Source organism: Monodelphis domestica, chromosome 5 (assembly GCF_027887165.1).
Source record: "Monodelphis domestica isolate mMonDom1 chromosome 5, mMonDom1.pri, whole genome shotgun sequence".
Lineage (NCBI taxonomy): Eukaryota > Metazoa > Chordata > Mammalia > Didelphimorphia > Didelphidae > Monodelphis > Monodelphis domestica.
The window spans coordinates 194,814,432-194,841,104 of record NC_077231.1 but is presented as its reverse complement, the minus strand read 5'-3'; the positions used below and the strand labels follow the sequence as shown (position 1 = coordinate 194,841,104).

At 35.7% G+C, this 26,673-nt stretch overlaps 1 pseudogene; it reads right to left on the bottom strand.

The window, feature by feature from the left end:
* Window positions 1-1,241: 1,241 nt before the first annotated feature.
* Window positions 1,242-26,673, bottom strand: part of LOC130454730 (putative high mobility group protein B1-like 1) — a 77,483-nt pseudogene continuing 52,051 nt past the window's right edge.

Sequence of the window (26,673 nt, the reverse complement as noted above, 5' to 3'; positions counted from 1 at the left end):
CCTGAATAAATACAATTAATTGAAGTATGAGGTTGAGAAATGTCAACAAGCATAGGCATAGCCTACCAAACCAAACTCTGTAATAGTCTTTTTTTTCCAATTTAATTTTTTTGGTTATTTTATTTTATTATACATTATTTTATTTGGTCATTTTCAAACAATATTCCTTAGAAACAAAGATCATTTTCTTTTTGTAATAGTCTTGCAACAATCCATTTTCACCATTTTTAAAGAAATTGTTCTGCCAGAGGTCACCTACCACCTTATCATTTAAGCCTGTTTTATTTTAAGTATTCAATTTAATTTAACAAGCAGTTGGTAAGTGCCAAGTGGGTATAAGGCACTTTGCCAGGGACTGTGGAAACAAAGACTATGTCTATATACATATTTATGTGTGTATGTGCATATATGTATGTATTTATATGAATGAATGAAATAGTCTCTACCTTGAAAGATTATCCCTAACTTTAAATATCCTAATTTTCCCAAAATGAACTCCTTCTTTTCTCTATTTCTGACACTACCATTCTACCAATTATCCAGGTGCAAAATCTTATGTCATTGCTTATTTTTAAATCCTGTATCTAATCTTTAACAATATCTACTGATTCTACTTATATGAATGTCTTTTAAAACATCTTTTTTCCATTTTTTGTGTAAAGCCACTACCCTCATATTAGCCCTCATTGCCCCAAATATGCATTAATACACTATAGTCCCAGGTAGTTTGCATTACCTCTGGTAACTTTCCTGTAATATATTCTTCACAGTACTATCCAGCTAATCTTTTTTTAATAAAAAATTGTATTTACTTAGAAGCATTCAGAATGTCAACAAAATAGCTGCAACTTTTTTTTTCATTTATAGAGTGGTATTCAGTTAACAGAACAATTATTTCATATGCTGCATCAAAGACAACTAAAGATGAAAATGGACTACATTCCCATATATAACTAATTTGAGCTGTGCACCAACAAGAACCTGCTTTAAATATCCATGCCAATTTACAACCCCTAGACTGTCCCAGGCAAGGTTAGTGGCTATTAGAAATATCACTGAAGGACAGGGCTCTCTAAAGACATATTCTGTAATGTGTTAACTATACAAAAAAAACAACAAAAAAAAGACACTGTACAGTTTAAAACCAAATCTTAAACAGCATTCCATTTCAATTTTTCTCTTTAAAAGGAGGGAGGGGGTTAAATTATTTACAGACAAGAAAAAAACTGCTCTGAACCAACTTATTCATTGTCATCATCATCTTTCTCATCCTCATCCTCATCTTCATCTTCCTCATCTTCTTCCTCCTCCTTTTTCTTGCTCTTCTCAGCTTTGACAGCTGAGCTCCTCCCTTTTTACCCACATTAGGTTTTCCTTTAGCCTGGTACGCAGCAATAACCTTTTCATACTTTTCCTTCAACTTAGCTGCCTTCTTTTCATAAGACTGTCTTTTGCAGCAATATTATTCCACATTTCTCTCAGTTTTTTGGCCACATCTCCAACAGAAAGACCAGGATGTTCCCCTTTGATTTTTGGATGATACTCAGATCAGAATAAGAAAAATGCCTAAGGAGACCTCTTTGGTGCATTGGTATCCTTAACCTTCTTTTTTTGTTTCTCCTTTAGGTAGTATGTAGGTTTTCATTTCTCTTTCATAATGAACCTTATCAGCTTTTGCCATGTCCTCAAATTTTCCTTTCTCTTTACTGATATTGTCTTCCACCTTTCTGAGTATTTTTTAGAAAATTCTGAGAAGTTCACAAAAGCATCTGGGTGCTTCTTCTTGTGTTCCCCCTGGCAAGTTTGCACAAAGAAGGCATATGAAGACATTTTCCCTCTCAGCTTCTTATAGAAGGATCATCTTTGACCATTTTTTATTATTTTCCCTCAATGCCACACAGAGTAGCCCAGTGACTGTCTGGCTCTTATTGTACCAGGGCTGTCTCTATGGAGCTCAATGTACTTCAATATATCCAGTTAATCTTAATTACTCCCGAATATTTCTTCTCAAAAGCTAACTACAACATCCCATTGCCAACCAGACACAATTCAGTTTCTTGCTCTTTTTTCAAAGTCCTTCAGAATCTGACATCCCTCTGTGTAGCCAGCCTTATCTCACCCTACTCTAACAAAACTGAATTACTTGACATCGTGCAGAAATGTTTGGAACATTGTTTTTTATTTGTAGATAGTAAAGTATTTCTTTACATTGTTCCCTATGCCTATGATGCTGTCTTCTATCTTTTTATTCTCATCCATCCTTCAAGGCTCAGTTTAAATGCAACCTCCTCCAGGAAGTCGTCCCTTAGCTTTCTCAGTTGGAAATCATATTTCCTTCTTCATACATTGCACTAAGCTTCTCTTATTGTATACTTCTCTTTAGCAATTATCATTTTCTATATCTATAAAATTTTTCTAAATTTCCAGTTGTTATATGGTGATATCAAAGTGGGTTGTATCATCGTCTGCCAGACTGTCATTTCCATGAGAACAAGAACCATGTTTTTTTTCCCATTTGAATAAGTTTATTTAGTCAATTCAGAACATTATTCCTTGATTACAATAATCACATTATTTCCCTCCCTCCCTTCCACCCACTCTTCTTGCAGCCAGCAAGAAATTTCATTGGGTATTACATGTGTCCTTTATTGGAACCCATTTCTATGTTGTTGTTTGCACTAGGATGTTCATTTAGAGTCTACATCCCCAACCATATCCCTTTGGCCCATGTATTCATCCACATTCAGAGGAAACACTGTAGAAGTAAAAACACAGAAGAAAAACAACTGCTTGAATACAAGGAACCGTGTTTTAATTATTTTTGCATCTGCCCAGCAGCCCTCAGAGACCTTTGCACACAATGCACTTAATTCATGCTTGTTAAATGCAAGTTTGACCATTGGCTATAACAGGAAAATCTTTTAAGTTCCACTTTTCCATCTTCTATAAGAGTCATTATTATGTCATATCAAGTATTAACTACGGCCAAGGCCTGGCATGCCTTGAATTTTGACTTAGAATTTTATAGTATTTGCTAAATCCAATGAGCAATTTTAATGCACCAATTAAGATGAGTATATTAAAGGAAAAGGAGAAAAGCCCATAGCAAAAACATTACCTGGGAAGTACTTTGAAGTTGGGAAGCACAGCTAGACTGCTATGGGTAATGATTATTATAAACAAAGTAACATTCTTGGACAAAGGCCCAACATCCTGAGGAAATGAAACATGAATTCAATAGTGATGCTACATTGATGCACCAGAGAGAATATAGGAGAGAGAGGGAAAAAGGAAAGGGAAGAAATCAATCCAATCCCCTGAATTAAAGAGATTTTTCTGCTGATGGCCCCCTATGGCTCTAATCTATGTATTTAGAATGCATAACATTCTTATGATCTTGAAGAATAGCAGCTCTTCATGCCCTTAGGTAGTCGAATAATATCTTCAAAGTATGCTGTATTGTTTTCTGTCATGGAAAAGAAATAACTTCCCTAGAATATCCAGGTAATCTTTTGCATTTCCAGCACATGCACTCAGAAAATAGCCTGAAATCATTCAGTGCAAGCTCATAATGCTAGGCAATTGCTTCACAATAGCAGGTAAGTTCAGAACTAGGCAATACAAAATAAAGATTTTCAGTCCTGAAGATGATGCAAGATTCCTAGATTCCACTGGTTTTCCACTGTTGTTTAAATTTCAAGAAAAATCGTGTTGCACTCTGTTGATGTAAGACTAATATTTAATCTTCAAAAGGATCAATGTTAGCCAGTTTCTCCTAACAATAGTAGCCAGATAAAGGTTACTAATGTTCAATTTTGAAAGAAGATGAAATATATAATACTGAAAACACTAAATTGATGCCATTAAATACTAACAATTTAAAACTTATATTTGCCTTCTCTAGAATAGCTCATCAGGGTCCTAGTTTGAATGATGATGTCTAAGGCTTGATGATAGAAATGGTTGATTCTAAAGCAGTGTTTAAGGCAAGGATACACAGAATCAGATGGAAATTGGAAATTAGCTACTCTATTAAGAATGTCATCTCTTCAGGTCATCACTAACAGACATTATCTGTGAAACCAACCAATGGTTTGCCCTATTCTTGGGTAGGCTAAATGAATCTAGAAATGAAGGGTCACACTTAGACACTACCTTTGTACTATCTGACTTTGTGGGGAGGGCTTTTAGTCTCTTGTCTAGAAAAACTAGACACCCAAGTTTTTCTATTATGGGCTATGTGGTAGAGAAACTTGCATAAGATGGTGTGATGAAAATTCCATAAAATTGGAAAATCATAGTTGTAGAGCTAGGAAGGACCTTTATTTATCATCTAATCTAAACTTATTTTGTAGATGAAGAAACTGAGTCTCAAGGAGGCTAAATAAATCACCAAACTTCCCTTCCTCAAAAGAATTTTAATGGATCTCTCTGATTTTTAAGATAAAATACAAACTCTTCAACCTGACATTTAAAGCACTCCATGATCTGACTCCCACTGACTTCAAGTCATTTCATATTATTTCTCTTCAAATTCTCTCAGTTCTAGTCAAACTGACCTCTTACTATGGCATTTCATCTCCTCTCTCTGTGACTTTGCACAAATGATCCTCCATACTTCTCACATCTGCTTACTTTAGAGCAAAGTTCAGCTGCACCTCCTACGCTAATCCTTTACTGAACTTCCCATTTATTAGTACATCTAGATCTCATATAGGTCAAATAGTAAATCCTGTGAAAGGGGCCACATTATTAATAATCAAACTAATATGTTCTAATTATATGTAAAGTATACTTACTGGCTCTAGTTCAATGGACAGTTATAATGCTAATTGAAATAATGTGTTTTAAGTTTTATCTAGCAATGGGAATAGAATTCTGTTAATCAATTCAAGTTATCTTCTCAAATCTTCACTTGCAAAATGGCTGCCTAGTGTTGCGTTCACAGACTATTCTTTGTAGGAATAATTTTTAATTCTGCAAGCACTGGACAAAGAAGTACTGATCTCATAATCTGGGTTTTTCTTATGCCATACTCAAAGAGAGCTCAAATTGGGCTTCAGACACTTAGTAGCTATGTGATTCTGGACAAGTCATTAAATCCTGCTTGCCTCAGTTTCCTTGTCTATAGTTATCTGGAGAAGGAAATTCCAAACCATTCCAGTATTTCTGCCAAAAAACCTATAAATGGCATCATGAAGAGTCAGATATGACTGAAAAACAACTAAATTGCAACAGCAAAAGCTCAAAATAAATAAGCTAACAAAGTCGGAGATTTATTAATATTATTATTATGTGTGTACTTGTGTGTACTCATGTGCTCTGGAGCTCAATCTCTCTTACATGCATTGTCTTTAATTAAAATATTAGCTCCTTGGGAAAGGGGATTATCTTGCTTTTCCATTTGTATTTTTGGTTCTTAGCACATTGATTTGCACATAATAAGTAAATGCTTAAAATATTTTTTCATTCATTCATTCATTCATATAAATGACTTTATACTGACTGTGAGTTGCATGTGATTCCTATTTGAATACTGGAGTTGATAAGTATTACTGGCTTTACTACTCCATCTCATCCCCCCCCTCCCCCCAACAGATTAGATCTATCTGGTTTCTCCATCTCCCATTTATCCTCCTAGAATGCTTGGCAGCTGGTATGCTCACTGCAGAAGCAACTACCCTTTAGTTGTGAATTAATTCAACCACTCTTCAGGGCAATTTGGAATTAGGCCCAAAGGGCTTTAAAAGATTGTCTACTCTTTGATCCAGCCATACCACTGTTGGGTATGTACTCCAAAGAGATAATAAGGAAAAATAGCCACACTCTTTGTGGTAGCAAAAAAAAAAAAGGAAAATGAGGTAGTGTCCATCAATTGGGGAATGGCTGGACAAATTGTGGTATTTGATGGTGATGGAATACTATTGTGCTGAAAGGAATGATGAATTGGAAGATTTCTATGTAAACTGAAAAGACCTCCAAGAATTGATGCAAAGTGAAAGGAGCAGAACCAGGAGAACATTGTACACAGAAACTAAAACATTGTGGCACAGTCAAATGTAACAGACTTTTCTCTTAGTAGTAATGCAATGATCCAGGACAATCCAGAGGAATTTATGAGAAAGAACACTATCCATATCCAGGGAAAGAACTGTGGGAGTAGAAACACAGAAGAAAAAAATATAATTAATCACATGGCAATGGGAATAAGATGGGGTTTTGATGTTAAAAGATCATAAATGTGAATAACACGAAAATAGGTTTTGAACAATGAAATGATACATGTATAACCCATTAGAATTGCTTATCAGCTCTGGGAGGAGGAGGGAAAAGGGGTGAGGAAAATCATGAATCATGTAACCATGGAAAAATATTCTAAATTAATTAATTAATTAATTAAAAAAAGAAGCAACTCCACTTTATGGAAGACAGATAAGCAAAGGCAAATGGGGTTGGACAAGGGTATGAGAAGTGAAAAAGGATCATGCTCCTGAAAAAAAAAATTTCCATCAACAGATATATGGATCTTTTTTCACCTGTACCAAATGATTATTGAGAAATATTTTCAGGACTTCATGGACCAATCTCCCAGGAATGTGATTAACTCTTTTTCTTATTCATGTCAGTCAGTTAACAAGCAATTTAGCACCTTCTATTTGTCAGGCACTGTACTAAGTGAGAGTCTGTGACTCTGTCAAACCCCCATCATTCAGGTATCATTGTTGTCCTTTCTGGAAGATGAGGGTAATCTGGATTGACTCTTTATTTGCTCTAGTCTTTCTTTGAGTAGAAGGAAACTGAAGACTTGATTTCAATGTTAGATAAGAATAAGAAGGAGCCCAGAAATAAAATCAATTCCAGAACTGACTTGGTTGGTGGCTTGTTTGGAAATTAGGTCTAGGGCATCCCTTATTTCTCCTTCAGTGCACCAATTAGGGAAGAAGTAAAAATATTCCTTTATGTGGAAGACACAGTCATTGATCTCTTATTTGGAAAGTGACAAAAATCAGGAGGAAATATGCTTTCAATACATGTTAATTTTTCTTTACCTAAGATTTTCAATTTTGGATGAAGGTTTTAAGTTTGTTTCTTTTAAGGATTGATATAGTCTAATAGGTGAATTCTATCCATTATCTTCTTTAAAAAAAAAACACACAAACATACCTTCTATCTAGAACTATATTAAGTATTAGTTCCAAAGCAAAAGAGTAATAAGGGTTAAGCAATGGGGGTTAAATGACTTGCCTAGGGTCACACATCCAGGAAGTATCTGAGGCTAGATTTGAACCCAGGACTTTGCCCTGGATTTCTATCCATGAAACCACTTAGCTGCCCTGAGACTGAGATATTTTAGTAAAATGGTTTTACCCTTTATCCCCTGCTATCATCTCTAATTAGTCCTGTAAATAGATCCTCATTTATACATAGTCTTTTTTGCATGTTGTCTTCCCCATTTCTGGGTATGCTAGAGCCAGCCCAAAGAGACTCCTAATTCAGTGTGAACATTTGCACCTTAGAAAACAGAACTACAAATCAGAATTTGACTTACTGTTTTCTTCATTGTCTAGGCTTAAGAAAGTGATAGATAAAATGGCAGTAATGCAGATTAACCTTTAAATTCTGCCTTGTATTTGTTTGGGGGGGGGGGATGGAGACCAGTTAAACATTTACTAACATAGCTATAACCATATTAGGCAGCCTAGGAAGGCCTTTTTTTCCCCTTGTATCTCTGGTGCTTAAGAAAGTGACTGGCACATAGTTGCTATTGTTATAAGGAGTTAATTGAGTCAAATAGTTATACATGCTACATTGATATTTAGTCTTTTTTTTCCAGTCTTTTTATGGCTTCATTTGGGATTTTCTTGGCAAAGTAAAACCATATCCTTCTCTAGCTCATTTTATAGATGAGAAAATTAAGGCAAAAAGTATTGAGTGACTTGTCCAGAGTCACATAGCCAGTAAATTGTCTGAAGCTAGATTTGAACTCATTTCTTACTGACTCCAGGCCCAGTGCTCTTATCCATTGCACTATGTAGCTGCCCTTATATGACATAGCCTTCATCTTTTACACAATACAAAATGAGTAATGGCAATTATACCCCTAATGTTCAGCCATAGGTTATGGAGGGGTTAGAGAGTATGAATTCTCTTCATAGTTCACTGCTGTGGTCATATCAAATCCTCATTGTCTGTATGTAGCTCTATGCTTTTAGACTCTATCAAAACAATTTGACTGTCTTGACTAAATCAATGTCACCTTGAGCATAGAAATGACAATATTTTCATTGATTAAATGATTAATAACAATTTAGAACTATTTTATGTGTTTTCCTATTTATTCGTTTGTCCTTTATGCTTTTCCACAGAGATGCCTTGCATGGTGAAGCTTCAAAAGCGTAGATACTCTCTTAAGTGATTCATTTTCTCTTTCACAATGCATTTTGACATGAAGCTACCAATTTTTTAAGTAAAGATGCCGAAGTGGAAGAAATATGAGGATTCTTTTATATTCTCAGAGCTCAGCAATAGATTCAAGGGAGAAAGAAATGGAATGTTTCCCAAACCCTAACCTATATCCCTAAGGTTTTATCTTCCTAAAGAATTCAAAATGTTTCTTAGTTAGGAAATTTCAACAAAGTAAAGTGGAAAATGAAGTCAACATTTGGCAATCATCTGACTAACCTAAACAATACAGAGTCGATTTTTGTTATTCATGTCATAAATTAGTTTCTTTTGCTCCAAAAGATTTAGTACAAGTAAGTTCAATTCAATAAGCATTGATTAAGCATTTACTATGTAAAAGGAATTGGATTTGGTGCTACAAATACAAAAACAAACCAACCAACCAACAACAACCAATAAAACAAGGTAGTCCCTGACATCAAGAAATTTAAATTCTATTGTTGACCAAGCAAAGACTATGTAATTTCAATATGATTTTTAAAAATCTCTTCTCTCCAGATGACTTTAGTGGCTGGCCATTCTTGATTTTACCAACCACCACCAATCAGTTATTTTATGCCTTGTGTGTCTGCCAGAAAGGCAAACTCATGGGTTTGACCATTGTTTGAGTTACCAACTTTAAATTCACCAATAGCAGTAGCAACCATGAGGACAGCACAGTCAGCCTGGGATGTACCTAGAATCATATTCTAGATAAAGTCTCTGTGCCCTAAGGCATCAATGATAGTCACATAATATTCCCTGGACACAGATTTCCAGGGGGATAATGTCAATAGTGGTACCACACTCATATTTAGCCTTCAATTTATACAAAGCCAAGGCATATTGTATCATGCTTCCCCATCTCAGGAACCTCCATCTTGAACTTTTCAGGGATGTTTAAATCTCAGCACATTTATAGATGAGATAGCCAGTGGTGATAGATTTGCCTCTGTGTGGTGCTAGTGGGGGGCTTTGGGGGGGATATCCAGGTACAGCAATGTTAATGTGAATCTTTTCCTTTACCAATTTTGTTTGGGTTTAAATATATACCAACACCTGTGTCCTGATGACAAATCTAATCTGTTGCCTGCTTTATAAAAATGACTAAATGTGTTGTTTTTTTTAATTTCTTAAATCTGAAACAATTACTGAATAGGGAAAATAAAAGAATTTAGCAAGTATTACCTGGATTGTGATTCATTATTTGGGAGGTAATCAGCAAGACCTGAGGTAAAAATCTGAAAGAATTTTATAATTGATGAAGATTGTCATGATATATACAATATTATTGCTTAATTAATTAGTTACAAGCAATTAGAAAGAAAGCATGAGTAGAAAATATTATTCTGCCTTAGGTCTCATATATGAAAAACTATTCACATCAACATTTTTAACATAGCAAAGACCTAGAAACCAGCTAGGTGCTATTATTTGGAGAATGTCTGAACAAACTATAGTATGCAAAAGAGATGGAGTATTAAAATACATTGATAAATAATAAGATAATAACATGATGGATTCAGTGATATATAGGAATAAATGTATGAACTGATACATAATGAAGTAAATAGAACCAGAAATGTAATATGCATAGTGATTATGATTATATAAGTAAAAAGAATAATAGAAGGAAGCCACACCATGAACATTTGTAGCAACTAGTCTTGGTTCTTAGAGAACCAACATATCACCTTTCTCTCAACAGAGAAGCAAGGGATTGAAAAGGGAAAATGTTGCATATAGAGCCAGACATGGACCTTATTAGTTGTCTTTGCTAAACTATTTTTCTTGGATGTAAAAAAAAGATTCCCATCTTTATCAGGAATGGGATATTTTGGGGTAGGAAGGTATATCAAATAATGACCGACATAAAAACAAATAACATTAATAAGACATTTCTAACGATTTTTAAAAATCTGAGCTCATTCTGTAAAAAGTTAATGAATAGAAAATGGAGCCTTGTGTGCATTTAATTGGCTTGAAAGCTTTCAATAAAAATGTGTCTGGGGAATCTTTACAATGCTACAGCAGTGGATGAAATAAAATCAAGCTACCTAAAAACCTTTCTTATGACTTGTATCTCTCATCCACCAACCCTGTTCACACCCCCAAAGAATATCTTTTTTTCCCACTAAATCCACCTGAGTGACATTTAACCACTCCATCCATCTTCCACCTGCCACATCAGCATTGTAATAAATCCCCATTTCCCTTCAGAGGCTTTAACACATTGCGATACTCCCTCATCTTCAATAACAATGCTCTCTCTCAGTCTATTACCACCGGTATTGCTGATTATGTCCCAAAATGTGAATCAAAACCTAGATAACAGCTTGCTAAGTTTCTTTATTTCCCCTATTGAGTAAGTATGCTCAGTTTTTTTAGAAGCAATTCAGATGGACCTCATCCTAAAAGGGTAATTTCCACATCATCTTGATGTAAGGAACACCACTTTTCACCTGTCAGGGCTCTGCCCATGATGAAGATGTCAGGTTATGTGTGAAAGCTGTTATTAACCCTGGGACATGTCTGCTGAGAACTGCTTTCTGTGGTGCTTAATGTCCCTTCCAAAGTTTCCCAAGGGTCTCTCTGGAAATAGCTTCCTTAGATTGGAGAATAGAGGGAGGGGTATATGTGTGTGAGTGTGTATTTCATTACCTATATGATGTCTATGTGTGTGCTTTCACATGCCTAGGTATTTATGTGTGTGTGTGTGTGTGGGTGTGGGTGTAATATATACCAAGTCTTGTATTTGATAACCACTACTCAAAATACAGAGATTAAAAAAAAAAACTTTTTAAAAATTCTCCAGGATGACATAATTAATTCAGAAATGTGAAGTTCAGCTTAATTCATATTAAAAATGGAAAAATGAAATTTAAATAGAAATTGAAACTCAAATGTCCATTCCTGGTTAAAATGCTAATAAAACAAGAAGAGAGGAATGTATTTTTTACTCCCACAGCCTTGTCAGGATTTGTCTCCAGATACAGTAATATTCCAGGCTAGTAACGAGGGTGGAGGGTGGAAAAGAGTGCATTTGTCATTACTTATTGCTGACCATTTTTGCATTACTAACTAGAATCATCACTTGATGACTTATTATTTAATACAAATAAAATTTATGGTTAACCAAGAGAAAATGTGAGCATTCTAAGTCAGGAAACTAGCCTGATTCAGAGTAGTATGTGGTAGAATTTTGAAAGGTAAACAGACAGTTATATTAGTCAATTTATGTGCATATAATGATGGGACTGGGCATAGGTCCTGTAGTCAACTTGAGTCCATCTTTATTTATATTCAGGACTACTTTTAAAGTATCGCAAAATCAAAGATAATAAAAAAGAAATGGCTCTCAAGCAATCTTTCTCACAGAATGTGCCTGTTTCTCTTAAATCAGAACAGTTTTCCCACTATAAGATAAAACCCAATGTCTGAAATTTCACCTTTTTGCAAGATTGTTTCCCTCATGCAATATCCAACTTTCTGGGAAAAAGTTAACCTAAAATTAACGAGAAAACATCCATTAAGTGTAGACTATTTGGCAGTTACCAAAGCAGATGTGCCTAGAAAAAAAAGGCAAGAGAAGCAATTCTCTCCAAATCTCTGGATCATAATGTGCTTCTTTTTTCCCCAAAAACATTTTCACCTTTTTTTTTTCTTTTTGTGACTGAAGTCATTTCCTGAAATATCCCCCCATTTTAATCTTGGACAAAAAGGGAGAAAAAGAAAATAATGGATAAAAGAGAGAAAACTGTAAGAAAAACTGACCACTAGCATCTGATAGTGTATATATGTAACATCACACACTGATTCTTCCACTTTTCTTCTCAAATGAGAGTAGTCAGTTTCACCATTTATTCTCTGGGACCACAATTGGTCTTTGTAATTAATCTGTATGTGATTGTTTTTCATGTTGTTCATTTTACATTATTTTAATTATTTCATAGATTGCTCTTAATCTGTTTACTCTGCATCAATTCATAGAGATCTCTCCATATTTTTCTGAATTCTTCATACTCATTATTTTTTTTTTAATTCTTTATCTTCTGTCTTAGAATCAATGCTGAATATTAGTCCCAAGGCAGAAGAGAAATGAAGGCTAGGCAATGGGGTCAAGTGATTTGTCTCTGGACACAAATCTAGGAATTGTCTGAAGTTAGATTTGAATCCAGGAACTCCCATCTCTAGGCCTGGCTCTCAATCCACTGAACCACCTAGCTTCCCCCATATTCATCATTTCTTAAATCACAAATAATATTCAATTAAATCAACATAGCACAATTTGACCAGTCATTTTCCAACTAGTAGGTATCTGCTTTGTTCCTTTTCTTTCTACCCCCAAACTTGTTATTTCATTGATAAAAGAATTAATGAGAAAATTCTCTGCCTATGACTATAGATTAATACCAATTGCACATCTTCTAATTTTAGAATAATCTAGGTGTATTGAAAAATTCAGGTCTTTTCTCAATCACACAGTCATATTTCAAAAATGATACTTCAGCCTAGGTCTTCCTGACTCTAAGGGCACCTTTCTATACACTATGTTTCTTGAATTAACAGTGTAGTGATGTAATGGCTAGCTATGAGGAAATCTCCCCAACTTGAGAACATTCTTAAATGGAATGGAGCTATCAATATGAAATTTCAATTGTAAACCAAATATCATCTTATAATAGATGTGGGGAATGTCCCGGAGGAAACTTAACAAAAAAAGTAGGCCCCGGAACTTCCGGGTAAACATGGCTGCAATCTAGACACTACTTGCTTCCCCTCCCCGGAACCGAATGAAATAGACTACCTCAAAGGAGCATAAAAATCACCTTTGGAAAAAAGGAGGGACTCTCCAGTATCCCACAGAAACGAAGGTATGTGGGGTTTTAACATTTCCACACTATAAGGAGGAGGAAAAGTTCGCACAAAAACATGAACTGAGCCGCCCCTCCCACCAATCCCCTACTAAACCAAAGTAAGCTATCAGAGCACTCACTGGGACAGTGAGTGAGTGAGGGGAGTCTCTGTCGGGGGGGGGGGCATACCAGGTTACCTGGGATCTAAAGACTGCAAGGAAATGACCTCTCAGGGCAGTTTCACGGGAGAATCCTGCACTGAGAACAGGGGGCTGCGGAGCTTAACTCCAGGGCGGTTGTGCTGAGCACCTAGGCGGAGCTAAACACATGGATGGCCCACGCTGAATGCCTGGGCAGTTGGACAGAACACAGGGGCTCATGCTCTAAGAAACCTCAGAGGCTGGGAAGAACTAGTCTGAGGCAAACTAAATTCACAGAAAACCCGCCCATATCACCCAGACCCCAGACCAAAAAAGAAAGTGGAATAAAAACACCAAAGGGATGGCTCACACAGCCCAAAATCAAGCCTCCAAGAAGAAAGGGGGGAAAAAGTGACTATTGAAAACTTTTATGGAGGGAGTATCCAAGGAAAAGGAGAGAACGAGGATGAAATCCAAACAAAATCAGAACATGCCTCCCAAAATAGAAACTATCCACAAGCTCTGGAAGATCTCAAACTAGAGCTTACCCCAAAGATGGAAACCTTTGGGAAAAAAATGGGAGAAAGAGATCAGCAGTCTGATAGAAAAGACTTCACAATTGGAGAAGGAGCTGGAAGCATCTAATAGAAGGGCAGACAAAGCTGAAAAGCAAAACCAGTCCCTAACGACCAGAATTAAGCAACTGGAAGACAGTGAGCATGCCCAAAAGATGGAAACCTTTTGGAAAGAAAAATGGGAGAAAGAGATCAGCAGTCTGATATACACGACTTCACAATTGAAGAAAGAGCTGGAAGCATCTAATAGAAGGGCAGACAAAGCTGAAAAGCAAAACCAGTCCCTAATGACCAGAATTAAGCAAATGGAAGACAGCAAGATTACAAAACAGCAAGAATCAATAAAGCAAAGTAAAAAAATTAATGAATTAGAAGAAAACATAAAATATCTCATTGAAAAGGACACAGGCTTGGAAAACAGAGGAAGAAGAGACAACCTCAGAATTATTGTTCTCCCCAAAAAACTAGAGATAAACAAAAACTTCAATGCTATTCTACAGGAGATTATAGAAGAAAATTGCCCACATGTTCCGGAGCAAGGGGGAAAAATAGAAATAGAAAGGGTTCATAGAACACCCTCTATACTAAATCCCCAAAAGACAACCCCCAGGAATGTAATTGCCAAATTCAAAAGCTTCCAAGGAAAGGAGAAAATCCTACAAGAAGCCAAGAAGAGGAGCTTCAGATATAGGGGGGCTCCCATAAGGACCACACAGGACATAGTGGCTAACACACTAAGAGACCTCAAAGCATGGAACACGATATTTAGAAAGGCAAGAGAGCTGGGTCTCCAACCAAGAATCAACTACCCAGCAAAACTGACTATATACTTCCAGGGGAAAGTATGGGCATTCAACAAAATAGTAGATTTCTACGCATTTGCTAAGAAAAGACCAGAACTTAATGGAAAATTTGATATCCAATCACAGAAAGCAAGAGAAACATGAAAAGGTAAATATGAAAGAAAGGGAAAAGGAGATGAATCTTATCTTTTTCTTTAAGTCAAACTCTCTTCTATAAGGACTACATTTATATCAAATTATATATATTAATATGTGGGGGAAATTTATTGTGTAACTCTCAAAAATTGTATGCATCATAAGAGTAGTTAGAAGAATCATGCATAGGGAAAGATTGGAGCATCAAGAAGATTTGGTGAAAAAGGGGGCAAAGAAAGAAAAAGGGAAGGGGAATCATAGATAATACTAAGATTTACTTCAAGAAATGGGGGGGGGGACTAAATAGAATAATCTTTACCATACAAAGATACACATGGGAAGGGGAGGGGAAGAACTCTCATATGAGAAGAAGAGGAAGAAAGCATGAAGTGGAATCACTTAAACATTACTCTCAGTGAAATCAAATCTGAGAGGGAAGAACATCTAGATCCATTGGGATCCTGAATTCTATCTTATCCAACAGGGTAAGAAAGAAAGGAAAATCAAGGAGGGGGAGGGGAAAGGGAGCATAAAAATGGAGGGGCTAGAAAGGGAAGCATATCAAGGGAGGGGACTAGGGGGACTGACCTAAAGTAAATCACTGGTTCAAAAGGAGATAGCTAAAGAAGAAAGGTCAGAACTAGGGGAAGATATCAAAGTGCCAGTGAATCCACAAGTGACAATCATAACATTGAATGTGAATGGGATGAACTCACCCATAAAACATAGACAAATAGCAGATTGGATTAGAACCCCAAACCCTACCATTTGTTATCTTCAAGAAACACATATGAGGCGGGTTGATACTCATAAGATTGGAATTAAAGGATGGAGTAAGACCTTTTGGGCCTCAACTGATAGAAAGAAGGCAGGAGTTGCAATCATGATATCTGACAAAGCCAAAGCACAAATAGACCTGATCAAAAGGGATAGGGAAGGTAAACATATTTTGCTAAAAGGGAGTATAGACAATGAGGAAATATCACTAATCAACATGTATGCACCAAATGGTATAGCATCCAAATTTTTAATAGAGAAACTAGGAGAATTGAAGGAGCAAATAGACAGTAAAACCATATTAGTGGGAGACTTGAACCAACCACTATCAGATTTAGATAAATCAAACCAAAAAATAAATAAGAAAGAAGTAAAAGAGGTGAATGAAATCTTAGAAAAAATTGAGTTAATAGACATATGGAAAAATAAATAGGGACAAAAAGGAATACACCTTCTTCTCAGCACCACATGGCACATTCACAAAAATAGTTCATACACTAGGTCGCAGAAACATGGCACGCAAATGCAGAAAAGCAGAAATAATAAATGCAACCTTTTTAGATCATAAAGCAATAAAAATATTGATCAGAAAGGGTACATGGAGAGCCAAATCAAAAATTAATTGGAAATTAAATAATATGATACTACAAAACTGGTTAGTTAGAGAAGAAATCATAGAAACAATTAATAATTTCATCGAGGAAAATGACAGTGGTGAGACATCCTTTCAAACCTTATGGAGTGCAGCCAAAGCAGTACTTAGAGGAAAATTCATATCCATGAATGCATATATTAACAAATTAGGGAGGGCAGAGATCAATAAATTGGAAATGCAAATCAAAAAACTTGAGAATGAAGAAATTAAAAACCCCCAGAAGAAAACCAAACTAGAGATTCTAAAAATAAAGGGAGAAATTAATAAAATCAAAAGTGATAGAACTATTGAGCTAATAAACAAAACTAGAAGCTGGTACTTTGAAAAAACAGACAAAATAGAAAAAGTACTGGTCAATCTAATTTAAAAAAAGGAAAGAAGAAAGACAAATTAACAGCATCAAGGATGAAAAGGGGCCCTCACCTCCAAAGAAGAGGAAATTAAGGCAATCATTAAAAACTACCTTGCCCAACTATATGGCAATAAATATACCAACCTAGGTGATATGGATGAATATTTACAAAAATATAAATTGCCTAGACTAACAGAAGAAGAAATAGATTTCTTAAATAATCCCATATCAGAAACAGAAATCCAAAAGGCCATCAAAGAACTTGCTAAAAAAAAAACCCCAGGGCCTGATGGATTCACCAGTGAATTCTATCAAACATTCAAAGAACAACTAACCCCAATACTATACAAACTATTTGACATAATAAGCAAAGAGGGAGTTCTACCAAATTCCTTTTATGACATAAACATGGTACTAATTCCAAAGCCAGGCAAGCCAAAAACAGAGAAAGAAAATTATAGACCAATCTCCCTAATGAATATAGATGCAAAAATCTTAAATAGGATACTAGCAAAAAGACTCCAGCAAGTGATCAGAAGAGTCATTCACCATGATCAAGTAGGATTTATACCAGGGATGCAGGGCTGGTTCAATATTAGGAAAACCATCCACATAATTGACCACATCAAAAAGCAAACCAACAAAAATCACATGACTATTTCAATAGACACAGAAAAAGCCTTTGATAAAATACAACACCCATTCCTATTAAAAACACCAGAAAGCATAGGAATATAAGAGTCGTTCCTAAAAATAATAAACAGTATATATCTAAAACCATCAACTAATATCATCTGCAATGGGGATAAACTAAATCCATTGCCATTAAGATCAGGAGTGAAACAAGGATGCCCATTATCACCTCTATTATTTGGCATTGTACTAGAAACACTAGCAGTAGCAATTAGAGAATAAAAAGAAATTGAAGGCATTAAAATTAGCAATGAGGAGACCAAGTTATCACTCTTTGCGGATGACATGATGTTCTACTTAAAGAATCCTAGAGATTCAACCAAAAAGCTAATTGAAATAATCAACAACTTTAGCAAAGTTGTAGGATACAAGATAAACCCCTGTAAGTCATCAGCATTTCTATATATTTCCAACACAGCTCAGCAGCAAGAACTAGAAAGAGAAATCCCATTCAAAATTACCTTAGTCAAAATAAAATACTTAGGAATCTATCTTCCGAGACAAACACAGGAACTTTATTAACACAATTACAAAACACTCTCCACACAACTAAAACTAGACTTGAACAATTGGAAAAACATTAACTGCTCATGGGTAGGACATGCCAATATAATAAAAATGGCCATCCTACCCAAACTTATCTATCTATTTAGTGCCATACCCATGGAATTTCCAAAAATTTTTTTACTGATCTAGAAATAACCATAACAAAGTTCATTTGGAAGAACAAAGGATCAAGGATATCCAGGGAAATAATGAAAAAAAAAATACAAAGGAAGGGGGCCTTGCAGTCCCAGATTGCAGACTATATTATAAAGTAGTGGTCATCAAAACAATTTGGTACTGGCTAAGAGACAGAAAGGAGGATCAGTGGAATAGACTCGGGGTAAGTGACCTCAGCAAGATAGTATATGACAAACCCAAAGATCCCAGCTTTGGGGACAAAAATCCACTATTTCATAAAAACTGCTGGGAAAATTGGAGGACAGTGTGGGAAAGATTAGGTTTAGATCAACACCTCACACCCTACACCGAGATAAATTCAAAATGGGTGAATGACTTGAACATAAAAAAGGAAACTATAAGAAAATTAGGCGAACACAGAATAATATGCATGTCAGACCTTTGGGAAGAGAGAGGCTTTAAACCAAGCAAGACATAGAAAGAGTCACAAAATGCAAAATAAATAATCTGGAAATCATTAAATTAAAAAGTTTTTGCACAAACAAAACCAATGTAACTAAAATCAGAAGGGAAGCAACAAATTGGGAAACAATCTTCATAAAAACCTCTGACAGATGTTTAATTACTCAAATTTACAAAGAGCTACATCAATTGTACAAAAAAATCAAGCCATTCTCCAATTGATAAATGGGCAAGGGACATGAACAGGCCATTCTCAGCCAAAGAAATCAAAACTATTAATAAGCATATGAAAAAGTGTTCTGCATCTCTTATAATCAGAGAGATGCAAATCAAAACAACTCAGAGGTATCACCTCACACCTAGCAGATTGGCTAACATGACAGCTATGGAAAGTAATGAATGCTGGAGGGGATGTGGCAAAGTAGGGACATTAATTCATTGCTGGTGGAGTTGTGAATTGATCCAACCATTCTGGAGGGCAATTTAGAAATATGCCCAAAGGGTGATAAAAGACTGTCTGCCCTTTGATCCAGCCATAGCACTGCTGGGTTTGTACCCCAAAAAGATAATAAGTAAAAAGACTTTATAATAATAATATAATAAGTAAAAAAATATTCATAGCTGCACTCTTTGTGGTGGCCAAAAATTGGAAAATGAGGGGATGCACTTCAATTGGGGAATGGCTGAACAAATTGTGGCATGTGTTGGTGATGGAATACTATTGTGCTAAAAGGAATAATAAAGTGGAGGTATTCCATGGAGTCTGGAACAACCTCCAGGAAATGATACAGAGCGAAAGGAGCAGAACCAGGAAAACATACACAGAGACTGATACACTGTGGAACAATCGAAGGTAAAGGACTTCTCCATTAGTGTCAATGCAATGTCCCTGAACAATCTGCAGGGATCTAAAAAACACTATCCACAAGCAGAGGATAAACTCTGGGAGTAAAAACACTGAGGAAAAGCAACTGCTTGACTACAGTGGGGAAGGGGATACGACTGAGGAGAGACTCTAAATGAACACTCTAATGCAAATACCAACAACATGGAAATGGGTTCATACCATGAACACATGTACTACCCAGTGGAATCGTGGGTCGGCTATGGGAGAGGTGGTGGGAAGTGTTGGGGGGGGAGGTGGGAAATAAAATTATCTTTGTTTCCAATGAATAATGTTTGGAAATGACCAAATAAAATAATGTTTAAAGTGAAAAAAAAACTAGGTCCCCTGAGCAAGCTCAAGTGGGGTGATGTGATGTGAAGGACCACTTAGAGTTGTTGAGGGAGAGACAGGATTAGATCCAAGAATTATAACTATCAGAAACTATTTTTTTTCCTCTTCTTCACTCCCAAGTACTTCACCCCAACTCTCTCTTCCTAATTGCCTTCCCTTATGAGCTTCCAAGCCAATCCCTCTCAGGGTCTGGCTGCCTGTTGGGATCAGAAAGAAATAAAAGATAGCTAGAACTAGAGCAGCTTTCAGAGAGAGAATAAGGTATACTTGATCCTGACATTCAGTATCTTACTCTCATTTTTTTCTCATCCTGAAATCCTAAAACCATTATTTAAGCTATGAAAGAATTCTGGATTAATCTATATCCTGGATCATGAATTATTCTATAATTTTGACCTTGTATTTGTTCCACTCATTTTCAGCCCAAGTCTGCTACTTATCTTTACTATATTCAAACATGAATGTTGAGAATAAAAGTATAGTTTCACATATGAGTATTTAAAAGTTTGTATAATAACAAAATAAGAGGGAACAAGATAGATTTCAATTCACCTGGAAAAGATCTGAAGCATTAGTGGATTTCTATGAGTCAATAGTGTGATAAGACAGCCAAACAGGTAATGGGATGTTAAATTGCATTCAATGTCCAGCAAATGATCACTGTACTCCCACTTCCTGAAGAAATTTTTGGAGTATCCTTTTTAATTCTGTATGTATTTTTAAAAAGCCACTAGTGAATTAAAGTGAATTCCTCCCAAGATTATAAGGGACTTCAAAACCACAATACAAATAAGGTTCGGTTCATGAAATTCAGACAATGTAAGATGAAGATACTTTCTGAACCAGGAGTGGGTTTTAGCAGGAGCTTCTGCCAGACACAACTATCTGTTCCCCATTGATATATGCTTCATGTTGAATTTCAGTTCACTTTCCTAGCCTGCCCTTATTGTTTATCTTAACTGTTTGCTCCATTAGCAACCACAGCCTTCCTCCAGACTGTGTTGCTTATATGTTATGTTTTTCCAGCCTCTGCTTTAACCCTTCCTTATGTCAGCTGAAACCTACCTTTCACAAAAGCCATCTTGTCCCAAGTTCAAGAATGTCTACAAACAATCCTAAATTTCAACTTTTCTATTTATTTTGCTGGAAAATCACATGAAGATCATTAAGTTTTTGCCTGAAATGTACAAGAATTGTTTCCTTGTACAAATGGTATGAGATAACTAGGTAGCACAGTGGATAGAGAGTTGGGTATGGAATGAGGAAGACTTGAGTTTAAATCTACTCTCAGACATAGACTAGCTAAGTGTCCATGGGCAAATTGATTGACTTCTCTTTACCTCTATTTTATCATCTGTAAAATAAGGATGATAACAACATCTACCTCCCAGGGTCTTTTCAAGGATAAAATAAGAATAATTATGAAGTGCTTAGCATATAAATATTATATAAATGTTAGCTAGCATCATACTCATTATCAATGTGATAACATGTTAGGTACATTGACAAAATAGGAGAGGAGAAGTACCCAATATACCTATAAGTACCCATAGCCTCTAAAGCATGCTTCTTTTCCTCATCAACAAAAAAGGTATTTCCCCCATACTCTACTTGAGAAATAGTGATAGCTTAATTATAACTATTTCCATTGAAGTATTTGACATATATCATTAATTTGTAATGACTCTAAATTTACTGAATATCTTTCTTCTTTGTTATGAAATGAAGAATGTAGAAGTAATTAGTGAGTCTCCTTATTTTCTTCATAGTGATTTGTAGTATAGGGGTCCATCAAGGTCATACAGTTCCATCTCCCACCCAGTGCAGGAATCCCCTCTACCACCATCCCTGATAGATCATACCCTCAATCTAGAGCACCTCCAGTGAGAAGGTTATATAATATTATTATATTATTATAGAATATTAGTCCAGATTTAATCCCTGTGTCATGAAATTGCCCCCCCAAAGTCAATCTTACTCTGTTCCTTCTGGAAATTCTTTTCCTGATGAGGATTAGGAAGGGAATTTGGGAGGCAATTTATTAATAAAATGATAACATCAGGTAAGTGATGAGAATTGAAATGCAAACTCAATTCCTGATCTCCAAGAGCTCACATTCCAATAGGAAATGATGAAGTTTCAGCTGCATTATAAAGAAAGGCTCCATTGTCCTCAGGGTGCCTTGGCAAAATATAGGGTGATGCTTCTTTAACATTCATTTTCAATTATAAAAATATCTATTTCAGTTATTAGTCAATTTGACAGGGTTAGTAATGTTTTTGGTGAGAATTTTCCTTTTCAAGTGTTCAATAATTATGACTGCTGAAGAGGCAGGAGCCAAAGCACCTGCATATGAATTTTCCAGCTTGAACTTCTACAGGGATCGGTTCTATGGATGATGGTTAAAAGGTCCAGGCTGGAAGCATGATCAACAATCTAAAGAGGAATTCCTTGAGCTCTTGAACTAACTGTCCTTTGGTGGCAGTTGTTCAGGAGCTGATGTTGGTAGTGGCAAGGATAGTTAGGTCCTTTTGTCATAGAGATGGTCTCCCTCAGTCATGGCCTTTGGCCCTAGGATGACTCCTTTGGAATATGTAGAGGTGATGAAGGTGGTAGCAGTGATTTAAATTGCCAAAGCACTGCATCTTATCTCTCCCATGAGTTCCTTTACTGCTTCATTGAGGGTCACCTGCCTGACCTCTAGGTGGAAGTTGGTGGTGGGGTGCTCCTCTAGATGATAACTGCTGATGCTGAGTGAGAAGCAAGGCCAGTGATGTAGGATGGGGCAACTATTCCTAGGGTCCTTTGGCCTGCCTACCTACTAGTACCTGTTGATTAACTCCGGTGTTAATGAGGATGGTAGGATGTTTCTTCAAGGGGACTGGCTGCAAATACTGAGGCTATGAGAGCCATTTACACAATAAGACCTTGAATACAGATGATGGAAAATAAAATGGAAACAGATGTAGACAAGACATCATGAAAAAAAGAATCAGGAGAGGGTTACAGTAATGAATGAGAGGGGGTCAGGGAAAGGGAAGGGTTAAAGAAAACTTTAGCTTCATGCTTCATTGACTGTGATAATGGTAACTCCATTAACATAAAGATGAAGATCATAAAAAGAATAGATGATATTGATTGACAATTATTTTGTGGTTCTCATTTAACATAAATAGCAAAGTTGAGGAGGGAAGCTCATTTGGTGGAATATTTGCTAAAAAAATTGTGAGAAATTGAAGAGGATGAACATAGTAAGTGATTAATTATGGAAACTGAGTGAACTACACTGACATCTTGTGTCTCAATTCTGGAGTTAGTTTAGTTCCCTTTCTATTCAATTATGGACCTAGTCTAAATTCTGTCTTATGAAAAAAAAGTTTATTCAGTTGTGGGAATTGGTAGGAAACCTTATTGCATTCTTTGAACCTAACCCTGTGTGGCTGGGAAACTAGACCATCTGTTTTAGAGATCCTTCATCAAGGACTAGGCTATGTTGACCAAGAAATGTAGTCATATCTTAATCTTTCATCCAATTGGATATCAGATTACCTTCTATTGTATTGATTCCTTTTAATTAATCTGCCTTAGTTAACTGTTTTTGAGTCTGTCTTCCCCTATGTTAAGGGCCCAGCACTCGACTAAGGAAAGGGCTGAGAACTAATTTGTTAGGCAATTGGCACGCTTTTCTTAATTAATCAATATGCTCAGAAGAACTAACCTTTCTCTCTTCAGTCATTGTATCTTTTGCTTATTACATATTCTCCATCTTTGCAAGAAGGCTTGATATTCTGAAAAGCTCATTTATCCCCTTATGACTCAAACGTGACTTTTTCTGAAACAAAAACCACACACTAGTTTGGGAGGAATCTTGGGTTTTCAGCATTTACCTGGAATAATGCTGCCAGCTCCAATTTTGATGCTGCATCTTGGATATCAACAAGGTAAATTCTCCTGTTCCTACCCCCCCCAAGCTATATCCTCTGTAAAATCACCAATTAAACAAGTTTTGTTGATATACTATCACATACACCATACTAGAAGATCAAGGTAAAAATTCCACATTCATTTTTTCTTGCTCTTTATAAAATTAGCTGTCTCTTTCTCTAAACTCTATATTATCTAAATTAAAAAAAAAACTTGCTTAAATTGCAATTTTTCCTAGGCTTTAGAGAACCTTCACATTTTCCTGCTTAGATTCTTTCACATATTACACTAATCAGCCAATACAATTAAGTTTAATTAGTTGGTACCTCTATTTCTAAGCCTTTCCTCAAGAGACATTTTACTCTGGAGTTTGAGAAGAAATGGATAATGTGTGTTGCCCCAGCCACATTTTTTAAATAAGAAGAATGACATAATTTATAAGGATTAATTATCAAATGCCTACCAAATACTCTGAAAAAAAACCAGGAGAAAAGAATTAACTACATGATTTCTGTATAGCCTTTCATTTGTCAGTCAATAGTATTTACTAAAAACTATTGTAATACAGTATTGTACTAGGTAGTAATGAGGGAGATCAAAGAAATATAAATAGGGTCCCTTTCCCTAAAGAATTTGGAGTTTAGATTAGGAATGAATTCACACATGAAAACATTAAAAAATCCTATCTAAATTAAACATATCAACAAAAACAAATTATATTGTAACAAACTCCAAGGCCCATTTTTATCATGCACTAAAAGTTGTGCGCCTTTACTCCTCATACTTCTAATTGGTTCTCAATTTGTCCCTCAGAACTATAGATTTATGAGAATTATATTGTATTACAATTTTAAATCAACATCTCAGAAGTACAAATATGGTTCAAATAGTTTTTGAAACAAGACTAACATTTGAGAATCACATTAAAGTAATTCTAAACAGCTTTCTTACTGTACACTTGTTTGGAAATTACAGCTGTATAACGCAATTATAGCAAAACCAATATCACAAAGTAAGGTATGAAGTGGTGATGCTCTATTATAATTTAATCTGTGATCATATCAGTGTTGATATTTCCAACTATGATGCAGAATTCATTCCATAATGCTCACCCATCCTGTGTATGTCTCATTTATATAATCCCATAAAGTTAATATAGTAGAACATCCAAAATTCTGGGTACTTTCTTAAGATTTTCTTAACATCAAAAGGTTATATTAGAGACAGCTAGATGACTTAGTAGATGGAGAGCCAGGCTTTGAAATGGGAGGTCCCAGATTCAAATTTGACTTTAAATGCCTCCTACCTATGCAACCCTGGTAAAGTCACTTAACCCCAATTGCCTAGCCTTTACCATTTTTCTTCCTTGGAACCAACATGTGTATTGATTCTAAGATGGAAAGTAAGGGTTTTTTTAAAGGATATATTAGTTATCTCTTCATTATTCTACTTGACTAGCCCATTTTATTTTACAATTTCATATTTCTTTGGTGACACCTATTATTGAAGTAGTGAAGCAAAACTCTACACAGAGAAGAGCTTCAGGAGTTGTCTAAGAACCAATGAATAGTATAAACGGTCTTCTTTGCCATCCTAAACCTTCCTTCTTTGTATTTTAAGTTATCTCAAAGTCTATCTATTAACAGGGTGGGAAATTTGGCTTGGCTTAATTGAATTCCAAGAAAATTGACAATGGATTTGTTGCATATTTCTCTGGGATATCATCCCTGAACCAAAAAGAGAAATAATTAACAAAGATATAGATGGAAACCAATTATCGGTAATGCAGCAAACAAATAGATTTAAATGTATAGAATAAGTTAGTCGCAAAGTCTTCTTTTTAGATATATTGGCCCACATTTTTCAATATTATCAGTTTCATAGGAACTTTTATAAGGGTAAGTAATTTCCTCATTTTCCTTAAAAACAGTTAGAGAAACTGTACACCTCTAATTAAGTCCATTGGTCATATGAGCCCAGCTGAAGAAAATTGCAAATTATTTATTAAGAATTTTGTATGGGTCTAGTAGAGCTACTTATGAATCCTTTCTTCTCATTGGTTGGTGATGTTTATAGGATAACAACAGAGTTCTTTGAAAGATGTCCTACTAATTCAGTACAGGGAAAGGGAAAGGGAAAGGGAAAGGGAAAACTTTGAATGGATTTCCCAAGACTAAATTTTATTTTTCTCTCTAAGATTCCTTTAAAAATGTCTACCAAATATGGAAATTTCTATATCACCCATGAGAGGTGATATAATATTGTATACAGGGAGCTGGAACTGGAGTCAGGAAGACCTAAGTTAAAATTCTAACCAAGAAGGGGAAGCTACATGACTCAATGGATAGAGATGGATTAGAGTCCCAAGTTCAAATTTGGCCTCAAATGCTTCCTAGCTGTATAATCCTAGGCAAGTCACTTCCATTACCTAGCCCTTATCACTCTTCTGCTTTGGAAACAATACATAGTATTGATTCTAAGATGTAAGGTAAGGGTTTTAAAATTTTTTACCGATGATAGTTATTATCTCAGTAACTCTGAGAAAGTCATTTAACTTGTTCTCTCATGTGAAAAATAAAGTTCAAATCTAAGGACTGAGAATTATTAACTGTATAGATCCTGGACAGGTACCTTCTTTCCCAACCTATTTCTTAACTTCAACCTGGTTCTTCTCCTAACTTTCTAGACTTTTCCATCTTTGTCTCAGCTCTTGTTGGAGATGCCTCTGTCCCTTTGAACCCCTACTCCAATTGGTGAGTTTCTGCAGGGAACCTCCATTTGAGTCATACTCACTTCTAATTTATATCGTCTTCTGATTCTTTGGAGCTTTCAGTTTGGTCCTGTGTAAGTATCATCCTACTCCCTCTCCTTACTTTTTTAAGTTTACTTTTATGTGTCATCTTTCCTCATTAGAATATAAGCTCCACAAGAGCAGAGA